General features: G+C 39.3%; 1 protein-coding gene and 1 non-coding gene across 7 annotated transcripts in view; one reads left to right on the top strand and one right to left on the bottom strand.

The window, feature by feature from the left end:
• Agbl4 (AGBL carboxypeptidase 4) overlaps positions 1 to 23,595 on the top strand; it is a 1,227,056-nt gene that overhangs the window by 40,784 nt on the left and 1,162,677 nt on the right. The window lies entirely within an intron of this gene.
• On the bottom strand, positions 19,954 to 20,060 carry LOC132646934 (U6 spliceosomal RNA). The gene has a single exon (XR_009585258.1). It is a non-coding gene; the product is annotated as a U6 spliceosomal RNA (small nuclear RNA).

A 23,595-nucleotide genomic window follows, 5' to 3' on the forward strand; every position in this document is an offset into this window, starting at 1 on the left:
CTGCTTTACTATTAATGTCCTAAAACCAAGTACTAAGATACCCTATCTGATTTCCTTACCCTTTAATGAATGCATTTTCACATGTGAGTAGCTGTTGAAATTGATGTTGCTATGGAAAGATCACTGAAAGTTATTATCTCTGTGTAATACAGAACAAACACAAAATATAAATTTGCTTCATAGTATTAATTTTGTACACTTTTGTGTTTTAATATAAATCATCAGTATATATAGCCTTTTGGATAGCAGTTTGGCAGTTCTATCAGTTATTGTACTCTTTTGCTAAATAATTCCTACTTCTACTTCTGAAAAACACAATATAAGGAGAATTCTGAATAAGAATCCTTTGTCATAATAGCTAATACTCACTGAGTGCTACTCTGTGCTAGGAGTTCTTCCCACCTTTCATGAAATTTTGGATGATCCTTTCAGTTATTTATTCTATATAACTCTTCACTTTTATACTAGATGAAACTGAGGAGTAGAGAAATGGAAGCATCTTCTCATTGGTTTATTGCTAAGTGGAGATGGCAGATTTGAGCTCTAAAATTTGGCATCAGTATCTCTGTTCTTAATCATTATGCAGTCTCTTCATTAGTTTGAGTTTTTATGTATATCTTTTCTGGAATGAAATAAAAATAACCGGAGTTAGGAGAACTATAGTAATTTATAGAATTTTACACATTTGTCATTTTTAATTATCAAACAATTCAAGTTAATATGAAAAATACTTATGGTAACAGTAAATGCAAAAGCTTGGTACAACTTTATGTAGAATTCCTATAATACTATAAGAGTATAACTCTTCAGATTAAAAAAAGAAAGGAAATACACCAAAATCTTAATATAATTGTAATAGAGTATAGACTGATAAGTCTTTGTTTAGATTTTTGGCTGCTTTTCAGATCCTGCTTTTGAACCTGCATGCTTCTATAATGAAAAAATGAGGACTTTATTTAGAAGTAGAAGTTATACAAAGTTCTAGGGTTTTTTTTCCCCACCATGTTAAAACATAGCTATTTTACAAGTATCCCCATCCCTCGGTCCCTCCCAATCCCACAAGCCTTCCCTCTTCTTCTCTTCTTTGCCTCTCACCCAGTACGCTGATAGAGGAGGTCATCCACACCTTCCATCTGACCCTAGTCTGTCAGGTCTTATCAGGACTGGTTGCATTGTCTTCTGCTGTTGCCTGGTAAGGCTGCACCCCCCTCAGGGGGAGGTGATCAAAGAGCCAGCCATTGAGTTCATGTCAGAGACAGTCCCTGTTCTCATTACTAGGGAACCCACTTGGAGATTGAGCTGCGATGGGCTACATCTATGCAGGGGTTCTAGGTTATCTCCATGAATGGTCCTTAGAGTATCAGTCTCAGAAAAGACCCCTGTACCCAGATGTTTTGGTTCTGTTGCTCTCCTTGTGGAGCTCCTGTCCTTTCCAGGTCTTTCTATCTCCCCCTTATTTAAAAAGATTCCCTTCACTCTGCCCAAAGTTCGGCTATGAATCTCAGCATCTGCTTTGATATACTGCTGGGTAGAGTCTTTCAGAGGCACTCTGTGGTAAACTCCTGTCCTGTTCCTTTCTCCCTCTTCCAATGTCCACCCCATTTGCCTTTCTGAATGAAGATTGAGCATCTTACCCAGGGTCATCCTCCTTGATTAGCTCCCTTGGGTGCACAGATTTTTGTACGTTTATCCTATATTATATATTAATATCCACTTATAAGTGAGTATATACCATTTGTGTTTTTCTGCTTCTGGTATATCTCACTCAGGATGATCTTTTCTAGTTCCCACCATTTGCCTGCAAAGTTCATGATTTTCTTGTATTTAATTGCTGAGTAGTATTCCATTGTGTAAATGTACCACAATTTCTGTATCCGTTCCTCCTTTGTGGCACATCTGGGTTGTTTCCAGGATCTGGCTGTTATGAATAAAGCTGCTACAAACATGGTGAACAAATGTCCTTGTGGTGTACTTGAGCCTCTTTTGGATATATGCCTAGGAGTGGTATAGCTGGATCTCAAGAAATCACTATTCCTAATTGTCTGAGAAGGTGCCAGATTGATTTCCAAAGTGGTTGTACCAGTTTACATTCCCACCAGCAATGGAGGAGGGTTCCCCTTTCTCCACGTCCTCTCTAGCATGTATTGTCACATGAGTTTTTGATCTTAGCCATTCTGATGGGTGTAAGGTGAAATCTCAGGGTTGTTTTGATTTGCGTTTCCCTGATTGAGAAGGATGTTGAGCATTTTTTATTTTTATTTTTAATTAATTTTTATTTTTTTATATTAATCACAGGTTATGTATTTTGTATCCCAGCCATAGCTCCCTCCCTCCCTCACTCCCAGTCTCACCCTCCCTCTCTCATCTCCTCCCTGCCCCATTCCAAGTCAGCTGGTAGGGGAGGTCCTCCTCCCTTCCCATCTGACCCTAGCTTATCAGGTATCTTCAGGACTGGCTGCCATGTACTGCTCTGTGGCCTAGCAAGACTGTTCCTCCCTCGGGGGTGGAGGTGGGGGGGAAGAGGTAAAGGAGCTATTCATTGAGTCCATGACAGAAATAGTTCCTGTTCCCCTTACTAGGGTACCCATTTGGTTACTGAGCTGCCATGTGCTACATCTGATCAGGGGTTCTCGGTAATATCCTTATATGGTCCTTGTTTGGAGAAACAGTCTCATAGAGGGCCCCTGTGCCCTGATATATTTTGTCTTTGTGGAGCTCCTATCCTTTCCACGTCATGTTAACTCCCCCTTCCTTCATATGCTTCCCCGCACTCTGCCGAAGGCTTGGGTATGAGTCTCCGCATCTACTTTGATACACTAAGTAGAGTCAGAGGCCATCTGTGGTAGGCTTCTGTCTGGGTTATTTGCTTTCTCCAACTTTCCCTGTCCATCCCATTTGTCGTTCTAAGTGAGGATTGATCATCATACTCCGGTTCCTCTTTCTTGTTTATCTTCTTTAGGTGCACACATTTTGGTATGTTTATCCTATCTTATAGATATATGTAAATATATACAGTGTGTCTTTCTGCTCCTAGGATACCTCACTCAGGGTGATGTTTTCTAGATCCCACCATTTGCCTGCAAAATTCATGATTTCCTTGTTTTTAATTGCTGAGTAGTATTCCATTGTGTAAAAGTATCACAATTTCTGTATCCATTCCTCCGTTGATGGACATCTGATTCGTTTCCAGGTTCTGGCTATGATGAATAAAGCTGCCACAAACATGGTTGAACAAATGTTCTTGTTGTATACTTGAGCTTCTTTTGGATATATGTCTAGGAGTGGTATAGCTGGATCTTGAGGAAGCACTATTCCTAATTGTCTGAGAAAGCACCAGATTGACTTCCAAAGTGGTTGTACCAGTTTACATTCCCACCAGCAATGGAGGAGGGTTCCCCTTTCTCCACAACCTCTCCTGCATGTGTTGTCACTTGAATTTTTGATTTAGCCATTCTGATGGCTGTAAGGTGAAATCTCAGGGTTGTTTTGATTTGCATCTCTCTGATGGCTAAGGACTTTGAGCATCTCTTTGTGTTTCTCTGCATTCTATATTCCTCTACAGAGAATACTGTTTAGCTCTGTACTCCATTTTTTAATTGGATTACTTGATTTAATGCTTTTTAATTTCTTTAGTTCTTTATATATTCTGGATATCAGCCCTCTGTCAGATATAGGTTTGGTGAAGATCCTTTCCCAGTCTGTAGGCTATCATTTTGTTCTGATGACTGTCTTGCTTTACAGAAGCTTTTCAGTTTCATGAAGTCCTATTTATTGATTGTTGCTCTTAGAGCCTGTGCTGTTGGTGTTCTGTTCAGGAAGTTGTCTTCTGTGCCAGTGAGTTCCAGTCTCTTCCTCACTTTTTCTTCTAACAGATTTAGTGTATCTGGTTTTATGTTGAGATCTTTAATCCACTTGGACTTTAGTTTTGTGCAGGGTGATAAGTACGGATGTATTTGCATTCTTCTACATGTAGATATCCTCTTAGCCCAGCTGCATTTGTTGAAGATGTTGTCTTTTTTCCATTGAATGGTTTTGGCATCTTTGTAAAAAATCAGGTGTCCATAAATGTGTGAGTTTATTTCTGGGTCTTCTATTTGGTTCCATTGATCCACCATTCTGTTTCTATGCCCGTATCATGCAGTTTTTATTACTGTTGCTCTATAGTATAGCTTGAGGTCAGGGATGAAGATACCTCCAGAATATCTTGTATTATAGAAGATTGTTTTAGTGATTCTGGGTTTCTTGTTATTCCATATGAAATTCAGAATTTTTCTATCAAGATCTGTAAAGAGTTGTGTTGGTAATTTAATGGGAATTGCATTGAATCTGTAGATTGCTTTTGGTAAGATGGCCATTTTTAATGCATCAATCCTGCCAAGCCATGAGCATGGGAGATGTTTCCATCTTCTGATATCTTCTTTATTTCTTTCTTCAGAGACTGGAAGTTTTTTTCATACACGTCTTTGACTTGCTTGGTTAGAGTTACATAAAGGAACTTTCTGTCCTTTATCGTTATTGTTAAGGGTGTTCACCTCCCCCCCCCCAATTTCTTTTTCAGCCCATTTGTCTTTTGTATACAGGGGGGCTACTGTTTTTTTTGAGTTGATTTTGTATCCAGACACTTGGCTCAAGGTATTTATCAGCTGTAGGAGTTCCCTGGTAGAATTTTGGGGGTCACTCATGTATACTATAGTATCATCTGCAAATTGTGAAACTTAGACTTCCTTTCCTAACTGAATCCCCTTGATTTCCTTTAATTGTCTTATTGCAAGGACTTCAAGAACTATGTTGAAGAGATATGGAGAGAGTAGGCAGCCTTGCCTTGTTCCTGATTTCAGTGGGATTGATTTAAGTTTCTCTTTGTTTAGTTTGATGTTGGCAGTAGGCTTGCTGTATATTGCCTTTACTAAATTTAGGTAAGTATCCCTGATCTCTCCAGGACTTTAAACATAATGAATGTTGGACTTTATCAAATGCTTTTTCAGCATCTAAGGAGATAACCATGTTTTTTTTTTTTCTTTCAGTTTGTTCATATGTTGGATTACATTAATGGATTTCTGTATATTGTACCACCCCTTCACATCTGGGATGAAGCCTACATGGTTGTAGTAGATGATACTTTTGAAGTGTTCCTTGGATTTGGTTTGCGAATATTTTGTTAAGTACTTTTGCATCAATTTTTATGAGGGAGATTAGCCTGAAATTCTCTTTCTTTGTTGGTCTTTGTGAGGTTTATGTGTCAAGGTGACTGTGGCTTCATAGAATGATTTTGGTAATGTTCCTTCTGTTTCTATTTTGTGGAATAGTTTGAAGAGAATTGGAGTTAGCTCTTCTTTGAAGGTCTGGTAGAATTCTGGCTAAAACCATCTGACCCTGGGATTTTTTTTAGATGGGAGACTTTTGATGACAGCTTCTATTTCCTTAGAGCATACAGGATTATTTAATTTATTTACCTAGTCTTGATTCACCTTTGGTAAGTGGAATCTATCAAGAAAATTGTCCATTTCATTTAGATTTTCAAATTTTGTGTTGCATGGGCTTTTGAAATAAGACCTAATTATTATTTAGATTTCCTCAGTGTCTGTTGTTTTGTCCCCCTTTTTAATTTCTGATTTTGTTGATTGGATGGTGTCTTTCTGCCTTTTAGTTTCTAAGGGTTTGTCTATCTTTTTGATTTTCTCAAAGAACCAGCTCTTGGTTTCATTGATTCTTTGAATTGTTTTATTTGTTTTTACTTTATTAATTTCAGCTCCGAGTTTGATTATTTACAGCAGTCTACTTTTCTGGGTGTGTCTTCTTCTTTTTTCCCTAGGGCTTTCAGGTGAGATATTAAGTTGCTTGCATGAGATGTTTCAATTTTTTTCTTGAAAACAGTTTTCAAGAAAAAACTTATGAGTTTTCCTCTTAGTTCTGCTTTCATTGTATCCCATAAGTTTGGGAATGTTGTGCCTTCATTTTCATTGTATTCTAGGAATTCTTTAATTTCTTAATTTCTGCCCTGACCCAGCTGTCAATCTTCTTGTATCTGGTGAGGCTTGCTTTACCTATATGGTCTATTTTGGAGAAGGCTCCATGAGGTCCTGAGAAGAAGGGAAATTCTTTTTTGTTTGGGTGAAAGGTTCTGTAGATGTCTGTTAGGTCCATTTGATTCATGACCTCTGTTAGAGTCATTGTTTCTTTGTTTAATTTCTGTTTTGTTGACCTGTCCTTTGTTGAGAGTGGGGTGTTGAAATCTCCCACTATTAATGTATGGGGATCTATGTGTGGTTTCAGTTTTACTAATGTTTCTTTTACAAATGTGGGTACTTTTGTATTAGGGGCATAGATGTTCAGAAGTGTGATGTCTTCTTGGTGGAGTTTTCATTTGATGAGTATGAAATAACCTTCCTCATCTCTTTTGATTAATTTTTGTTGAAAATCTATTTTATTAGGTATTATAATGGCTACTCCTGCTTGCTTCCCAAGTCCATTTACTGGAAAACCATCTTCCATCCCTAAGCTCTCAGGAAATGTCTGTCTTTGTGACTTAGGTGTGTTTGTCGTATGCAACAGATTGTTGGGTCTTCTTTACATATCCATTCTGTTATTCTCTGTGTTTTTATTGGAGAGTTGAGTCCATTGATGTTGAGGGAGATTAATGGCCAGTGGCTGTTAGATGCTTTCATTTTGCTGTTGGTTGTAGTAGTGTGTTTTGTGTGCTTGGCTACTTTTAGTTTTGCTCTAGTGAGGTTATTTATTTCCTGTGGTTTCCTGAATGTAGCTAGCTTTCCTGGGTTGTATTTTTTTCTAGTATCTTGTGTAAGGCTGGATTTGTCGATAGGTATTGTTTAAATTTGTTTTTGTCATTGTTTTCTCCATGATTTAACATTTTCTTTGATGGATACATTGATTTCTTCCATTGTATGTTCTATACCTGAGAGTCTTTCTTCCATCACTTGTAGTCTCTTGGTTATGCTTACTGCTGTAGTTCCCGTTTTCTTCCCTAAGTTCTTCTTTTCCATCATTTCCTCCATTTGTGTTTTCTTTAAATTTTCCAATTCTGTCCTCAGATCTTGAGCCATTTTGTTGATTTCCTTCACCTGTCTGACTGTATTTTCCTTCAATTCCTTCACCTGTTTGTTTGAACATTCCTCTGTTTCTTTTATTTCTTTCAGTGATTTAATTATTTCCTCTCTGAATGCCACAAACTGTTTGGCTGCATCTTTTTGTATTTCTTTATGGATGGTCCTAATCTGTTTGATTTTATCTTCCTCTATTTCTTTGTGTATTTTTTTCCATTCATAGAAGAGTTTATTGAGGCTTACAGTTTCAGAGGGTGAAATAATGACCATCATTAATGGGGGGGAGGAAGCAAGGTAGTAGGCAGGCAAGTGTGTCACTGGTGCAGTAACTGAGAGCTTACATTTTGAGACACAACCATAAGGAACAGAGAGGGCTAACTGAGAATTATCATAAGCTTTTGAAATCTCAAACCCTGTTCCTGATGACACACTTCCTCCAATTGTGCTATACCTCCTCCTTCCCAAATTCTTTTTGTATTTTATTTGTTTCCCCTATTATAATCTTCATAAGCATAGATGTAAGGTCATCTTCTTGAATTTTATTTATGATAAGGTATCCAGGGCTGCTTGCCTCTGAATAACTGGGTTCTGGAGATGCCACATTGCTTTGGCTTCTGTTGGTTGAGCTTTTATGCTGGCCTCTACCCATTGGGTTGTCTCAGGTGTTGGCTGTTAGTTTCTGGTGCCTCTGGAATCATGGCTGGGGAGAATCTGCTTGGCAGGAGGATAATTTTCCCTGAAGGAGGCCTACTCAGTTTTTTTGGGTATGGTCACTGAATGGCCAGTCCTTCTCAGGAATTGCCACTGTTCACCTCAGGCATATGGACCTGAGTAGTAACTGTGGTCTTTGGTAGTCAGGTGTGTGTGTGTGTGTGGGGTCTCCTCTCACCAGAAGTAGTCCTGGAGAGAGCTTCCCAGCTGCTGGGTTTCTTGCTCTGAATTTAGTGAGCTGTTGTTGCTGCTGTTCTTACACTGTGTTTTCTGGGCACAGCCCTTTTGAAGAACCAGGGAGCCCGTGGTTTGGTAGGTTTAGCTAGGGATACCTTGGAGCAGTATCTGGTGTTGATCGTGTGGATCCAAGGCTTCTGTAGGTCTGAGCTTGGAGCTCTGTGTCCCAGTACCCAAGCAGTAATCAGTGGCAGGTGAGCTCAGAACTCATGCATGCTGCAGGAGGCTAGAGCCTGGAGCCTGCGGGAACCCCAGAAAATTTCTGGAGCTGGTTGTCCTGAAGTCAGACCTTATGTTTCCCCCACTGTGGGGTTTACTCCCAACAGGGAGACTCAGTCTCTGGTGTTGTGGTGCCCACAGTTCAGTATGGGATGGTGATCAGAGCACGTGGCTCTGGGCTGTTGACCGAGCACCTGCTGGGACCTAGGAACTCTTCTAGAGTTTAGCTGGGTGACCTGAACCTGATTGCTTCCCATACATGGGGTTTCCTCTCACCTGGGAAACACAATCACTGGTGTTTTAGGGTCCAGAGTTAGGTCTCTTGGTTGCTGTGCAGTGACTGTTGTCTTGCTCATCAGACACACTGTCCTTCTGGTGCCACCATCTTGGATCCCCCTCTAATAATTTTTCGTTGGATAGCACCATATCTCTCACTCTGTTCAAAAATAAATAAATTAAGACTGGATCAAGGACAGCTCCAGAATCTGAAATTGTTAGAAGAAAAAAAATAGCACATTTCAAGATGTAGGCATAAGAAAGTATTTTCTGCAAAGATTCTAATAGTTCAATTAGTAAAATTAAAATTTATAAATGAGATTACATTAATTTTATGAGCTTTGGCATAGTAAAAGAAGTAACTGCATAAAATCACAGCTTTTATAATGGAAGAAAGTCTTTTCTTGGTATGTTTTTGATAGTGGATTATTATTTAGAATATATATAGGATTCAACAATACAAATCCAACAATAGCGTCGGTTAATTGTCCAATGAAATGACTAGATGATTTTCAAGGTAAGTTAAAAACATTAAAAAAATTCTCATCATTTGTAGTCATTAAGAAAGTATAAATTAAAACATTAAAATTCCATTTTACCCAAGACAAAATGGCTATCTTTATGAGAATAAAAAACTGAAAGTTGGGGAGACGCTCTTACAAACTGCTGATGGGTATGTATGCTAATTTAAAAGCTACGGAAATCTGTATCGTTGTTCCTCAGAAAACTAGACGGAGATCTAGAAATTGACCTAGCTTTACCACTCCTGAGCATAACTTAGAAATACTTGCATATCTTTGTGTACTGTATCATTAATCACAATAGCCAAGTTACAGAACTAGTAGGTATCCATAAACAGTGAGTGGATAAAGAAAACGTATAAATGCAAAATGAAGGGACAATGAGTAATAATAGTAGTTGGAAATGGAAAGAAAATGGATGGTGAGGAGGCATGTATGGTCAGAGTACATGATATGTTTGTATGAAAATGCCCTTATTTTTATCACAATGAATATTACCAGGAACATTTTATATAAAATATCAGAAAACTTCGAACTAAGGAGGATTTCTAAAGAAACTCTAAATTTTAAGGGAAATTTTTTTACATTTTATAAGTTGGTGATATCATGAAACCACTCCAATTAAATTCATCTAAATTATAAAATGAAATGCATTTAACATTCTTTTTCAAAACTGAAGAATATTTTACTAGAAACCCGTTTTTGGTTTAGTAGAGAACATCTCTTACAGACTTTGTTAACTTTTTTAATTGCTCCTGAAATCTAATTTTACAAAGGCTAAGCCCATACCCTATAATTTCATCATCCCTTTAGTGTGTCTCTTTCCTTAGCTGAAACATAACAGCCATGCTTATCTTCTTGCCTAATGTGGCATTAGCTCAGCCTCTGGCAGCTTACATGGTAGAGATCAAGCCTTTTCATTGCTGGAAGTAGGCTGATTGTTTACTTTCTTACAGAAGAAATTAGTTCTTTTTTATTTTTTTTAAAGAGCAGTTTGCTTGAAAAAATCTGAAACATGAAGAAATACAACTTTAGCATGATACACATAGATGCAGGCATCAAAACTTAGGAGCAAATAACTTTGAAGTCTCTAACTATCCATTTAAAATAATTTATTATTGGTTTTTGACAATAGTCTCTATAATTAGCATCCATTTTAAATAAAAAATATCACAGGCAAATAATCTCTACAGAGATTCTTTAATTTTATGTGGTTATATTCTTTTGACTCTTCTATGCTGGTACTGAAATTGTTCAGTACTTCTGTATGTCACCGATATTATGCAAAAGGTAAGCTATTCATTAAAAGAGAAAATGAAATATATTGAGTAAGAAATCAAGAACATTTAAAATTTGAGTGTGTTAATTCAGCATATGAAACAGCAGAATGATGCCTGTTTGAGAGCTCTTACAGGAGCTGGGGGCGGGGTGGGAAGGGCCTTCCTTGCCCTGAACTCACTGTGTGTTCAAGAATGACCTCCAACTTTACATTCTCTTGCCTGTCTGTTCTTCTAAGATTAAAGCATGTGTCACCATATGTGATATTTGCAGTGCTGGGGATTGAACCCAGGGGTTCATGTATGGTATGTAAATGGTTTACCACTGAGCTCCATCATTGAATTTTTTTTAAAGGAAGATTACTAATATGCAATGCTTTATTCTCGTTATAGAAAAAGAAATGGGGCAGCCAATTTAGAGAGTAAGGCAACTGAAGTTGGTTTTTCTTTTTTGTACAATTTATTCATTGTATATCCCGATTGTAGCCCTCTCCCTCAACTCCTCCCAGTCCTGCCCTCCCTCCCTTTTCCTCCCATCCTCTTTTCCTAGTCCACCGAAAGGGAGAGTTCTCTTCCCCTGCCATCTGCCAACTTATCAAGTCATCAATACTGCCTGGATCCTCTTCCTCTGTGGTCTGGCAAGACCGAATCACCAGGGACAAGTGAACAAAGCACAGGCAATAGAGTCCACGACAGAGGCAGCCCCTACTCCTCTACTTGGGAACCAACATGGATACTGTGTCTAGGTCCTCTCCAAACATTATCCTTAGTTGGTGCATCAGTCTCTGCAGGACCCAAGCGCAGATTGTGGAGCCAAGCACAAATTCAAATAGGCTCTTTCTTATCATTGAATTTGTAAAAAACTCTAGCCAATCCCAGAAAGACAAGCATGATATATATTAAATTATAAGCAGATATTAGCCACGTAATACAGGATAACCATACTACAATCCACAGATCTAAAGAAGCTAAGTAACAAGGAGGACCCTATAGAAGATGATTAATTATTATTCAAAAGGGCATATAGAATAGACACTAGAAGCAGTTGAAGAGAAGGAACAGGATGGGAGCCTTCCATAGATGTCCTCTGAAAGATTCCTTCCAGCAGGGGATCAAAGCAGATGCTGAGACTCATAACTCATACCCAAACTTTGGACAGAATGCAGGGAGTCTCTTGGAAGAGTTGGGGGGATAGAAGGACCCAGAGGGGACAGGAAAACAACTGAACTAACAAATCTGAGCCCCGGGGTTCCTGCAGAGACTGATGTACCAACCAAGGACCATGCAGGGAAAGGGTGTAGGACCCCTGCGCTGATGTAGCCAATTAGCAGCTCAGTCTCCATGTGGATTTCCTATGAAGGGAAGCAGTAGCTATCTCTGACATATATTCTTGCCTGCTCTTCAATCACTTACCTCTGGTGGGAGTTCCTTGCCAGGCAATAGAGGAAGAAGATGCAGGCAGTCCTGATGAGACTTGAAAGGCTGGGTCAGTTGGTAGGGGAGGTGGGCTTCCTCTTTCTGAGGACTAGAGAAGGGAAATGGGGGTGGGAAGAGAGAGGGAGAGTACTATGATCGAATGTAAAGTGAATAAATTTAAAAAAATAGGATAAACCTACTAAAATCTGTAAACCTAAAGAAACTAATCAGGAGGAGGACTCTTGCTAAAATGCTCAATTCTTATCCAGAAAGGCAAAGAGGATGGACATCAGAAGAAGGAGAAAAGAGGGAAAAAATCAGGAGCCTGACACAGAGGACCTCTGAAAGGCTCTGCCCTGCAGACTATCAATGCAGATGCTGAGGCTTATGGGCAATCTTTGGGCAGAGTGCAGGGAATCTTATGAAAGAAGTGGGAAACAGTAAGATCTGGAGAGGACAGGAACTCCACAAGGAGAGCAACAGAACCAAAAAATCTGAGCACAGGGGTCTTTCCTGAGACTGATATTCCAACCAAGGACTATGCATGGAGATAACCTAAGACCTCTGCACAGATGTCGCCCATGGCAGTTTAGTATCCAAGTGGGTTCCATTGTAATAGGAACAGGGACTGTGTCTGACATGAACTGATTGGCCTGCTCTTTAATTACCTCCCCCCGAGAGGGAAGCAGCATTACCAGGCCACAGAAGAAGACAATGCAGCCACTCTTGATGAGACCTAATTGACTAGGGTCAGAAGGAAGTAAAAGAAGACCTCCCCTATCAGTGGACTTGGGGAGGGGCATGCAGGCAGAGGGTGGAGGAAGGGAGATTGGGACGGGAGGAGAGAGGGAACCACAGGGGGGATACAAAGTGAATAAAGTGTAATTAATAAAGAATTTAAAAAATTAAATAAAATGCATATTTGATAATAAGATAAAACAAGAACCATCACATCAAGGTTGGAGTAGGGAAGCCAATAGAAAGGAAATAGCTTGAAAAGGGGCACAAGAATCAGAGACACCTTCATTCACACACTCAGGAACCCCATAAAAACACTAAACTGAATAATATATACAAAGGACCTGGTGCAGAACAGTGCAGGCCCTGTGCTTGCTGCTTCAGTCTCTGAATTCGTATGAGCCTCGCTCAGTTGATTTAGAGGGCCTTGCTCTCCAGGTGTCCTCCAGTCCCTCTGGATCTTATACTCGGAGCTCTGAGGGGAGGGATTTCATGGAGCCATCCCATTTAGAGTTGAGTGTTCCAAGGTCACTTTCTCTCTGTCGATGTAGTGTCTGGTTGTGGGTCTGTGTATTTGTTTCCATCTGCCGCAGGAGGAAGCTTCTCTGATAATGGCTGAATAAGGCCCTGTTCTATGCTAACAGCAGACTATCATTAGGAGTCATTCGTATTTTTTTACCCTCGGTCTCTGTGCTATTTTTGCTTCTTGGATTGGCAGCAGTAGGAGAGAATATATCATGCCCTCTGTCATCAGAGTACATCCTATGAGAAACGAATCTATATTTAATAAGGAGAATAAAAACAAGTTTAAAATAAAAATAAGTTTAAAATGCAGACTTTTGGAGTACACCTATAGAAAAACTGATAAGGATTCTATAAATTGATACAGTGCATGCTGGTCATTGCCATCTTGGTTCTCTCTATTTATTTATTTTTTTCTTCACAATTCACTCATTATATATCCTGATTGAAGTCCCCCTTCAACTTCCACAGTCTCACCCTCCCCCCATTTCCCCCATTCCCTTCCCCTAGTCTACTAGTCCACCATTGTCATCTGCCCCTAGCTTGTTAAGTCTCATCAGGACTGCTTGGATCCTTTTCCTCTGTGGCCTGGCACAGCTTCAATCAGGAGCCAGTGATCAGAGAGCAGTTAACTGAGTTCATGATAGAGGCAGCCCTTGCTCCCCTCACTCAGAGATCCACATGGAGACTAAGCTGCCAGTTGGCCACATCTGTGTAGGGGGTCTTGCAAGATATGAAAAAGATGTTGAAATCGCTTAGTCCACTCACTCATTTTAGACATAGCAGTGAGTGGTGGCAAAGGTGATAACTGTTTGTATTCATGTCCTAATTACAAGGGAATCAAATGTAGATGAGAAAGGTGCCAGGGACACTTAGTCTTTATTCCCTTGTCCCTACAAGCAAAACAAAACAACACAACACAAAACAAAACAAAACAAAACAAAAGCACAAAACAACAATAACCAAAACCCCACCAACCAACCAACCAACCAAAACCTCAAAAAAACAGATCTTCTCCATTCATGTATTTTGTACTGTTTTATACTGGTTCTATTAATGGAGATGATTCCTATGTATTTAAGTACAGTGATCATTTTTTTTTGTTATAATTGTAGTCACATAGTTTATGAATTAACAAATAAGAACATGACTGGTCCTAGGTATGGTGGAGGACAACAATTTTATTGTAGAAATGTAAAAGAGCACAGCCAGAGGAATTGGAATGGTCTAGACTACACATGGCCAGCAGATTGAACAGGGCCATGAGAGGAGAGAGGGGCTGGGGAGTGTGAGGGCAAGGGTGGGCCTAATGTGGACCAAGAAAAATCCAGGAGAGGGTGTGTAGCCAAATTCCTGTGGTTATTTATTAAAGAGAAGCTGGGGGAAAGGACGCTGAAGCCCAGCCCCTGAGAGGTAGAGTTTTAGGGTAGAGGGCTGTATAGAAAATGCTGGGAGGAGCCTCAGGTACTGAGTGATAGTTATCCTGGGTTTCTTTGAGACCTAACAGTTTACTTAACTGAAGGGACCTGTGTGAGATGTCAGGTTATATATCCAGGAGAACAATGGAAATGGGTTTCCTTTAAAGATTGTATCATATTTGCCAAAATATATTTATAATAATTACATAATTATTGTCTCTAAAAATAGAAGTTGTTTCCTTTGATGTACCAAATGTTAACAACAATATGTTGTCTATTAGTGACACCCAAGGGTCACTGAATGAATGTCGTCTGTGCCATGTGCTGCTGTCTCCATACTTAGAGACATTCCTGATAGATGATAGGAGCTCTCTTACTGAATAACTAGCTGCATCATACGAATGGTTAGTGCTGTTGAAAGCAGAACTGAGCTTAATTTGTGACTTTTCTACTTTTTAGCTATGTCATAATGGGAAAGTTATCTTACAATTCTAAGCATCAAGTTTTATTATTTATGAAAAAAAGAACTAAGAACCACCCCATAGCATTTTTGTATTAAATAATATACAGCGCATGGAAGTCTGAGCTGGAGGTTTTCACAGTCAAGGCATGAGTTCAAAGCCACATAGATTACTTATGTACTGTTTATGTATATAGTCATACACATATACACTTAGTCCAATGTCTTATGCATTGTAAGTTCTCAAAACTTAGTAGCAGCTTTTATAGTCTTTAGTAAAGTTCTACAATAGTTTGTACATATAGACTTTTCATCTTTATATATTTTTATTAATTATTTATATTTATATATTTTTTATAGTTTTCTTTTTTATTTTTTTTTATCATTTACATTTTATTAACTCTGTATCCCAGCTGTGTCCCGATCCCTCATTCCCTCCCAGTCCCTCCCTCCCTCGCTCCCTCATCTCCACCGTGCCCCTTTCCAAGTCCACTGATGGGGGGACCTCCTCCCCATTAATCTGATCCTGTTTTATCAGGTATCTTCAGGACTGGCTGCAAAGCCCTCCTCTGTGGCCTAACAGGACTGCTCCTCCCTTCGGGGGTGGGGAGACCAAAGAGCCAGTCATTGAGTTCCTGTTAGAAATAGTCCCTGTTCCTCTCACTTTGGGAAACCAATTGGTTACTGAACTACCACAGGCTACATCTGAGTGGAGGTTCTAGGTTATATCCATACATGGTCCTTGGTTGAATGTCAGTCTCAGAAAAGACCCTGTGCCCAGATATATTTGGTCCTTGTGGAGCTCCTATCCTTTCCCCATCAGACTAACTCCCCTTCTTTCTTATGATTCCCTGTACTCTGCCAAAGGTTTGGTCATGAGTCTTTGCTTTGAAAACACTGCTAGTTAGAGTCTTTCAGATGCGCTCAGTAGACTCCTGTCATACGTTCAATGCACATCCCATCTGTCTTTCTAAATGAGGACTGATCATCTTACCCCATGTCCGCTCTCTTGATTATCTTTTTTAGGTGTATAGATTTCATTATGTTTATCATATCTTATAGGTCTATATAAGTGAGTATATACCGTGTTTGTCTTTCTCCTTCTGGGATATTTCACTCAGAATGATCTTTTCTAGATCCCACCATTTGCCTGCAAATTTCATGATTTCCTCCTTTTTGATTGCTGAGTAGTATTCCATTGTATAAAAATACCACAATTTCTGTACCCATTCCACCGTTGATGGACATCTGGGTTGTTTCCAGGTTCTGGCTATTACAAATAGAGCTGCTATAAACATGGTTGAGCAAGTGTCCTTTTTGTGTACTTGAACAAACTTTGGGTATATACCTAGCAGTGGTATAGCTGGGTCTGGAGGAAGCGCTATTCCTAGTTGTCTTAGAAAGCACCAGATAGCTTTCCAGAGTGGTTGTACCAGTTTACATTCCCACCAGCAGTGGAGGAGGGTTCCCCTTTCTCCACAACCTCTCCAGCATGTGTTATAGCTTGAGTTTTTCATCTTGGCCATTCTGATGGGTGTAAGGTGATATCTCAGGGTCGTTTTGATTTGCATTTCCCTGATGGCTAATGAGGATGAGCATTTCTTTAAGTGTTTTTCTGCCATTCGATATTCCTCTGTTGAGAATTCTCTGTTTAGCTCTGTTCCCCATTTTTTAATTGGATTACTTGGATTGCTGCTTTTCAGCTTCTTTAGTTCTTTGTATATACTGGATATTAGTCCTCTGTCAGATAAAGGGTTAGTGAAGATTCTTTCCCAATCTGTAGGCAGTCATTTTGTTTTGATGACGGTATCCTTTGCTTTACAGAAGCTTTTCAGTTTCATGAGGTCCCATTTATTGATTGTTGCTCTTAGAGCCTGTGCTGTTGGTGTTCTGTTCAGGAAGTTGTCTCCTGTGCCAATGAGTTCTAGGCTGTTCCCCACTTTTTTTTCCAATTGATTTAGGGTATCTGGTTTCATGTTGAGGTCCTTGATCCACTTTGACTTTAGTTTTGTGCAGGGTGATAAATATGGATCTATTTTCATTTTTTTGCATGTAGACATCCAGTTGGTCCAGCACCATTTGTTGAAGATGCTGTCTTTTTTCCATTGAATGGATTTGGCTTCTTTGTCGAATATTGAGTATTCATAGGTGTGTGGATTTATTTCTGGGTCTTCTAGGCGGTTCCATTGATCCTCCTTTCTGTTTCTATGCCAATACCATGCAGTTTTTATTACTGTTGCCCTGTAGTACAGCTTGAGATCAGGAATGGAGATACCTCCAGATGATCTGTTGTCGTACAGGATCGTTTTGGAGATTCTGGGTTTTTTGTTTCTCCATATGAAGCTGAGAATCTTTTTTTCAAGGTCTGTAAAGAATTGAGTTGGTATTTTGATGGGAATTGCATTGAATCTGTAGATTGCTTTTGGCAGTATGGCCATTTTCACAATGTTAATCCTACCAATCCATGAACACGGGAGATCTTTCCAGCTTCTGATATCTTCTTCGATTTCTTTCTTCAGAGACTTGAAGTTTTTCTCAAACAGGTCTTTCACTTGCTTGGTTAGAGTCACACCAAGGTACTTTATGTTATTAGTGGCTATTGTGAAGGGTGTTGTTTCCCTAATTTCTTTCTCAGCCTTTTTGTCTTTGGTATATAGGAGGGCTTCTGATTTTTTTGAGTTGATTTTGTATCCTGCCACTTTGCTGAAGGTGTTTATCAGCTGAAGGAGTTCTCTGGTTGAATTTTTGGGGTCGCTCATGTATACTATCATATCATCTGCAAATAGTGACACTTTGACCTCTTCCTTTCCGATTTGTATCCCCTTGATCTCCTTTAGTTGTCTTATTGCTCTGGCTAGGACTTCAAGTACTATGTTGAAGAGATATGGGGACAATGGACAGCCTTGTCTTTTCCCTGATTTCAGAGGGATTGATTTAAGTTTCTCTCCATTGAGTTTGATGTTAGCTATAGGCTTGCTATATATTGCCTTTACTATGTTTAGGTATGTGCCTTGTATCCCTGATCTCTCCAAGACTTTAAACATGAATGGGTGTTGGACTTTGTCAAATGCTTTTTCGGCGTCTAAGGAGATGATCATGTGGTTTTTCTCCTTCAGTTTGTTTATGTAGTGGATTACATTGATGGATTTCCGTATGTTGAACCACCCTTGCATGCCTGGGATGAAGCCTACTTGGTCATGGTGGATGATATCTTTGATGTGTTCTTGGATTCAGTATGCAAGTATTTTATTGAGTATTTTTGCGTCAATGTTCATAAGAGAGATAGGCCTAAAGTTCTCTTTTTTTGTTGGGTCTTTGTGTGGTTTAGGTATTAAGGTGACTGTGGCTTCATAGAATGAGTTTGGTAGTGTTCCTTCTGTTTCTATTTTGTGGAATAGCATGAGGAGAATTGGAGTTAGCACTTCTTTGAAGGTCTGGTAGAATTCTGCGCTGAAGCCATCTGGTCCAGGGCTTTTTTTGGAGGGGAGACTGTTAATGACTGCTTCGATTTCCTTGGGAGATATAGGGCTATTCAGTCTTTCTACCTGATCTTGACTTAGTTTTGGTAGATGGAATCTTTCAAGAAAATTATCCATTTCATTTAGATTCTCAAATTTTGTGGCATATAGGCTTTTGTAGTATGACCTAATAATTGTTTGGATTTCCTCAATGTCTGTGGTTATGTCCCCATTTTCATTTCTGATTTTGCTGATCTGGATAGTTTCTCTCTGCTTTTTAGTTAGTTTGGCTAAGGGTTTGTCTATCTTGTTGATTTTCTCAAAGAACCAACTTTTTGTTTCATTGATTCTTTGGATAGTTTTATTTGTTTCTAGTTGATTGATTTCAGCCCTTAGTTTGATTATTTCCAGCCTTCTGCTCCTCTTGGGTGTATCAGCTTCTTTTTTTTCTAGGGTTTTCAGTTGGGCCATTAAGTTGTTTGTATGTGATGTTACGAATTTCTTCTTGCAGGCATTTAGTGCTATAAATTTTCCTCTGAGCACTGCTTTCAATGTGTCCCATAAATTTGGGTATGTTGTGCCTTCCTTTTCATTGAATTCTAGGAAGTCTTTAATTTCTTTCTTTATTTCTTCCTTAACCCAGCTGTCATTGAGTAGTAAGTTGTTCAGTTTCCATGTGCGTGTCGGCTTTTTGTTGTTTCTGTTGTTGAGGTCGAGCTTTAGTCCATGGTGGTCAGATAGTATACAAGGGATTATTTCAAACCTTTTGTATCTGTTGAGGCTTGCTTTGTGGCCCACTATATGGTCTATTTTGGAAAAGGTTCCATGCGGTGCTGAAAAGAAGGTGTACTCTTTTGAGTTTGGGTGAAATGATCTGTAGACGTCTATTAGGTCCATTTGATTTAGGGATTCTGTGAGTGCTTTTATTTCCCTATTTGGTGTCTGTCTAGTTGTTCTGTCCCTTGGTGAGAGTGGAGTGTTGAAGTCTCCCACTATTAAGGTATTAGGATCAATGTATGATTTAAGCTTTAATAATGTTTCATTTACGAATGTCGGTGCTCTTGTATTTGGGGCATAGATATTCAAGATTGTGATGTCCTCTTGGTGGATTTTTCCTTTGATGAGAATGTAGTATCCCTCCTTATCTTTTTTGATTAACTTGGGTTGAAAGTCTATTTTATTAGATATTAGGATGGCTACTCCAGTTTGTTTTCTGGAACCGTTTGCTTGAAAAACAGTTTTCCAGCCCTTTACTCTGAGGTAGTGTTTGTCTTTGTTGCATAGGTGTGTTTCTTGGATGCAACAGAATGTTGGATCCTGTTTCCTTAACCATTCTGTTAGCCTGTGTCTTTTTATTGGTGAGTTGAGTCCATTGATATTGACAGATAATAGTGACCAATGCATGTTAGTTCCTTTTGTAATGGAGTTGATGATCTAACCCTGTTTCATTGCTTGTTTTCTTTTCATTTTTGTTGGGACATTATCTGTATGCCCTGTTTTCTTGGGTGAATTTGTTTTCATTGGATTGGAGTTTTCCTTCTAGTATCTTCTGTAGGGATGGTTTGCTGTGTAGATATTGTGTAAATTTAGTTTTGTCATGGAATATTTTGTTTTCTCCATCTATGTTGATTGAAAGCTTAAAAATATGGAACGCTTCACGAATTTGCGTGTCATCCTTGTGCAGGGGCCATGCTAATCTTCTCTGTATCGTTCCAATTTTAGTATATGTGCTGCCGAAGCGAGCACTTATATTTATATTTTTATTAATTACAGTTTATTCACTTTGTATCTTCTGGTAGCTGCCTCCCTCCTTCCCTCCCAATTGCACCCACCCTCCCTCTTCCCTACCTGTACCCCTCCCCCAGTCCACTGATAAGGGAGGTCCACCTCCCTTTCCCTCTGATCCTAGTCTATCAGGTTTCATCAGGAGTGGCTGCATTGTCTTCCTCTGTGGCCTGGTAAGGCTGCTTCGCCCTCAGGGGGAGGTGAGCAAATTGCAGGCCAATCAGTTCCTGTCAGAGACAGTCCCTGTCCCCATTACTATGGAACCCACTTGGATACTGAATATCCATGGGCTACCTCTGTTCAGGGTTTCCAGGCCATCTCCATGGGTGGTCCTTGGCTGGAGTATCAGTCTCAGAAAAGACCCCTGTGCCCAGAATTTTTGGATCTGTTGCTCTACTTGTGGAGCTCCTGTCCCATCCAGGTCTTGCTATTTCCCCCTTCTTCCATAAGATTCTTTGCACTCTGCCCAAAGTTTGGCTATGAGTCTTAGCATCTGCCTTGTTACCCTGCAGGCTAGAGCATTTCAGAGGCCTTCTGTGGTAGGCTTCTGTCCTGTTCCCTCTTTTCTACCTCCTCCAATGTCCATCTTTGCCTTTCTGAATGGGGATTGCGCATAAATAATATAATCTTAAAATTTTCTCTTTAATTCCTTTTATTTAATTTTTTAATCTATTTAGTCTACTGTTTATAACTCTTCTGTTTAAAATTCTTTGTTAGGTAATATGGATGCAGTAACAAAATTGTGTATTGTGAAATGTAAATTTAGAATACTATAGAATCTTATTAGTGTTTGTTTTCCTAAAATGTGAATTTAAAATCACCCAAATTCTTTAACTCTGATCATATCAGTATATGATCCTTTGAAAGTTATTTTATATGATCAAGATAAAATTTGTTCTTGTTGTGGTATGTTAATCACTGTTAAATTGTCTACTGTTAATTGCCTCAGTTAGGATTTTATTTCTGTGAAGAGACACCAGGATTGTGGCAACTTTTATAAAGAAAATATTTCCACTTGATTCCCCCAAGCTCTGCCTAATGTTTGGCTGTGGGTCTCTTCACCTGTTTCCATCAGTTGCTAAGTGAAGCCTCTCTGATGACAGTTGGGCTAGGCACCAATCTATGAGCATAGCAGAATATCATTAGGAATCATTTCACTGATTTTTTTTCCAGTCATATTTAGTTTTATACTGAATCTCTAGATTATCGAGCCTCTGCTTTCTGGCCTCCTAAAAGAGTTAGGGGTGGGCATCCCTCTCATAGCCTGGGTCTCAATCTGGGAAGGATTGTAGGAGCAAGAGGAGTTCATGATACCCCATGAAAACCCACAGAATCAACTACCCTGGACTCATAGGGGCTCACAGAGACTGACCCACAAACAAGGGATTATGCATATGACCTAGACCTCTGCCTAGATATTACAATTTTGTACCTTGGTCTTCTTGTGGGACTCCTAAAAATGGGAGCAGGGGATGTCTTTATCTGTGTTGCCTGCTTTTGGGACCCTTTCTTCCTACTGGCTTGCCTCTTCCAGCCTCAGTAGGAGAGGAGGTGCCTAGTCTCACTGCAACCTGACATACTGTGGCTGTTTGATATCCTTGAGAGGCCTGCCCTTTTCTCAAGAGAAGCAGAGGAGGAAGGGGGGTGGGAGGGACTAGTAAAATAGGAGAGGAAACTGGTTTCAGGATGTTAAACAAAGAAACAAATAAAGGAAAACATGTATTTGGGGTTGGACTACAGTTTCAGAGGTTTAGTCCATTATTGCAGGAAGCATGGCAGTATGTAGGCAGACATGGTACTGGAGAAGGAGCTGAGGTTTCTACATCTGGATTCTCAGGCGGCAGGAAGGAAGAGTAACACTGGGCCTGGCTTGAGCATCTGAAACCTCAAAGTCTGGCCAGGTGGCACACTTCCTTCAACAAGGTCACACCTTCTAATAGTGCCACTTCCTGTGAGCCTCTGGGGGCTATTTTCATTCCAACCACCACACTAATTGATTGAAAGTTTGAAGTTTTTTTTTTTTGTTTTGTTTGATTTTCGTTTTTTGAGGCAGGGTTTCTCTCTGTAGCCTTGGCTGTCCTGGACCCGCTTTGTAGACCAGGCTGGCCTTGAACTCACAGAGACCCACCTGTCTTTCCCTCCCTGAGCTGCAATTACAGGAGTTCACACCTGGCTCAACTTTGAATTTTTAAACCACATTTTTTTCACAAGTTGAATCAATGTTTATGTGATTATTGTACATGTGTGTATATATATGTACATATATATAATTTTTTCATAAATTAAGATTAGGGCATACCATTTATCATTGTTAATTTGGCCTAACTCCATTAGTTATGAAAATTGATTGGATCTTAAGTTTGATATTTATATGCTTATAACTAATGCCCTATCTTTGAAACATCCACAAGAACTCTAAGCTCTAATTTTTTTCTCAGCCTTGATTAAAAATAAACCTATTTGAGTAATGAATTTTCCAAGTAATGTGGAGAATTTAATTTGAACATGTATGAAGTCTGTCATTTCTTTATTTTTATCCACTTATATTTATTTATCCCCACTGATATATATGTAAGAGAAGTGTACTACTCAAAACCTCATCAACCCTCCCATTTTACTGTTCTCTAGAAAAAGCTTGGTTTTTCTTCCCGTTTACACAGTTGTTTATTAACTGTTTTATAACTCCATGTATTCATGTATAGAGAGAATATAGGACACTTATTTACTTATTTACTCCACATGCCTACCTACACTCTGAAGGCTATACTAATTATATTCATTTCTGGACATCCAGCACCCAGCATAGTGCCTAGGATTGAGTGAGTACTGTGAGTAGTGTGTATTGCTGAGGGAGATTAATGAGATCCATCAGCAACCTTGAAGAGTCCACAATTTGCAGAATACTGCTGGAACTCTTTGAATATTGAATCAGGCAAAAATAGATTAGAAACACTAGCCAGATGTTGTTTTTAAGGCTTCTGTTTTTAGGCTGTAAATTAAAATTTCATTTAGAAGTACAAGTCTAATTTGGGAACCAGAATGCAGTTGTAGAGTTTGACAAGATTATATATGTAAATTCTCCAAGGGCTGATCCGTCATCATTGCCTTCCTGAAACAGTTCAGTCTATGTGGAAAAAGTGTCTGAGCCCGTGTGACAGGTAGAGCCATCCCAGACTCCTTGCTCTTCTATCTTGCCTCACCACCTTGTCTGGTCACCACCACATGATTTCACAGAAGCAGCTTTCTCATTTTCTTTCTCCATGAATGTAGGTGACTCTATTAATTAAAGGAAAACATATTTCTTTCCATTATGACTAGCATGTAAGTAGAAAATATTTAAGTTTTTTAATTGGGGATTGAGCATTAGGGAATACAAAATTAATTGTAATATGAAACTGAGAAAGTGTAATATGGTCCTGTACAAGATCAAAGTATGAAAGTACTTTATTATCAAACACTGGGAAATTGGATGCATATTACTTTTTCAGGGAAAAAA

This window comes from Meriones unguiculatus, chromosome 12 (assembly GCF_030254825.1).
Source record: "Meriones unguiculatus strain TT.TT164.6M chromosome 12, Bangor_MerUng_6.1, whole genome shotgun sequence".
Lineage (NCBI taxonomy): Eukaryota > Metazoa > Chordata > Mammalia > Rodentia > Muridae > Meriones > Meriones unguiculatus.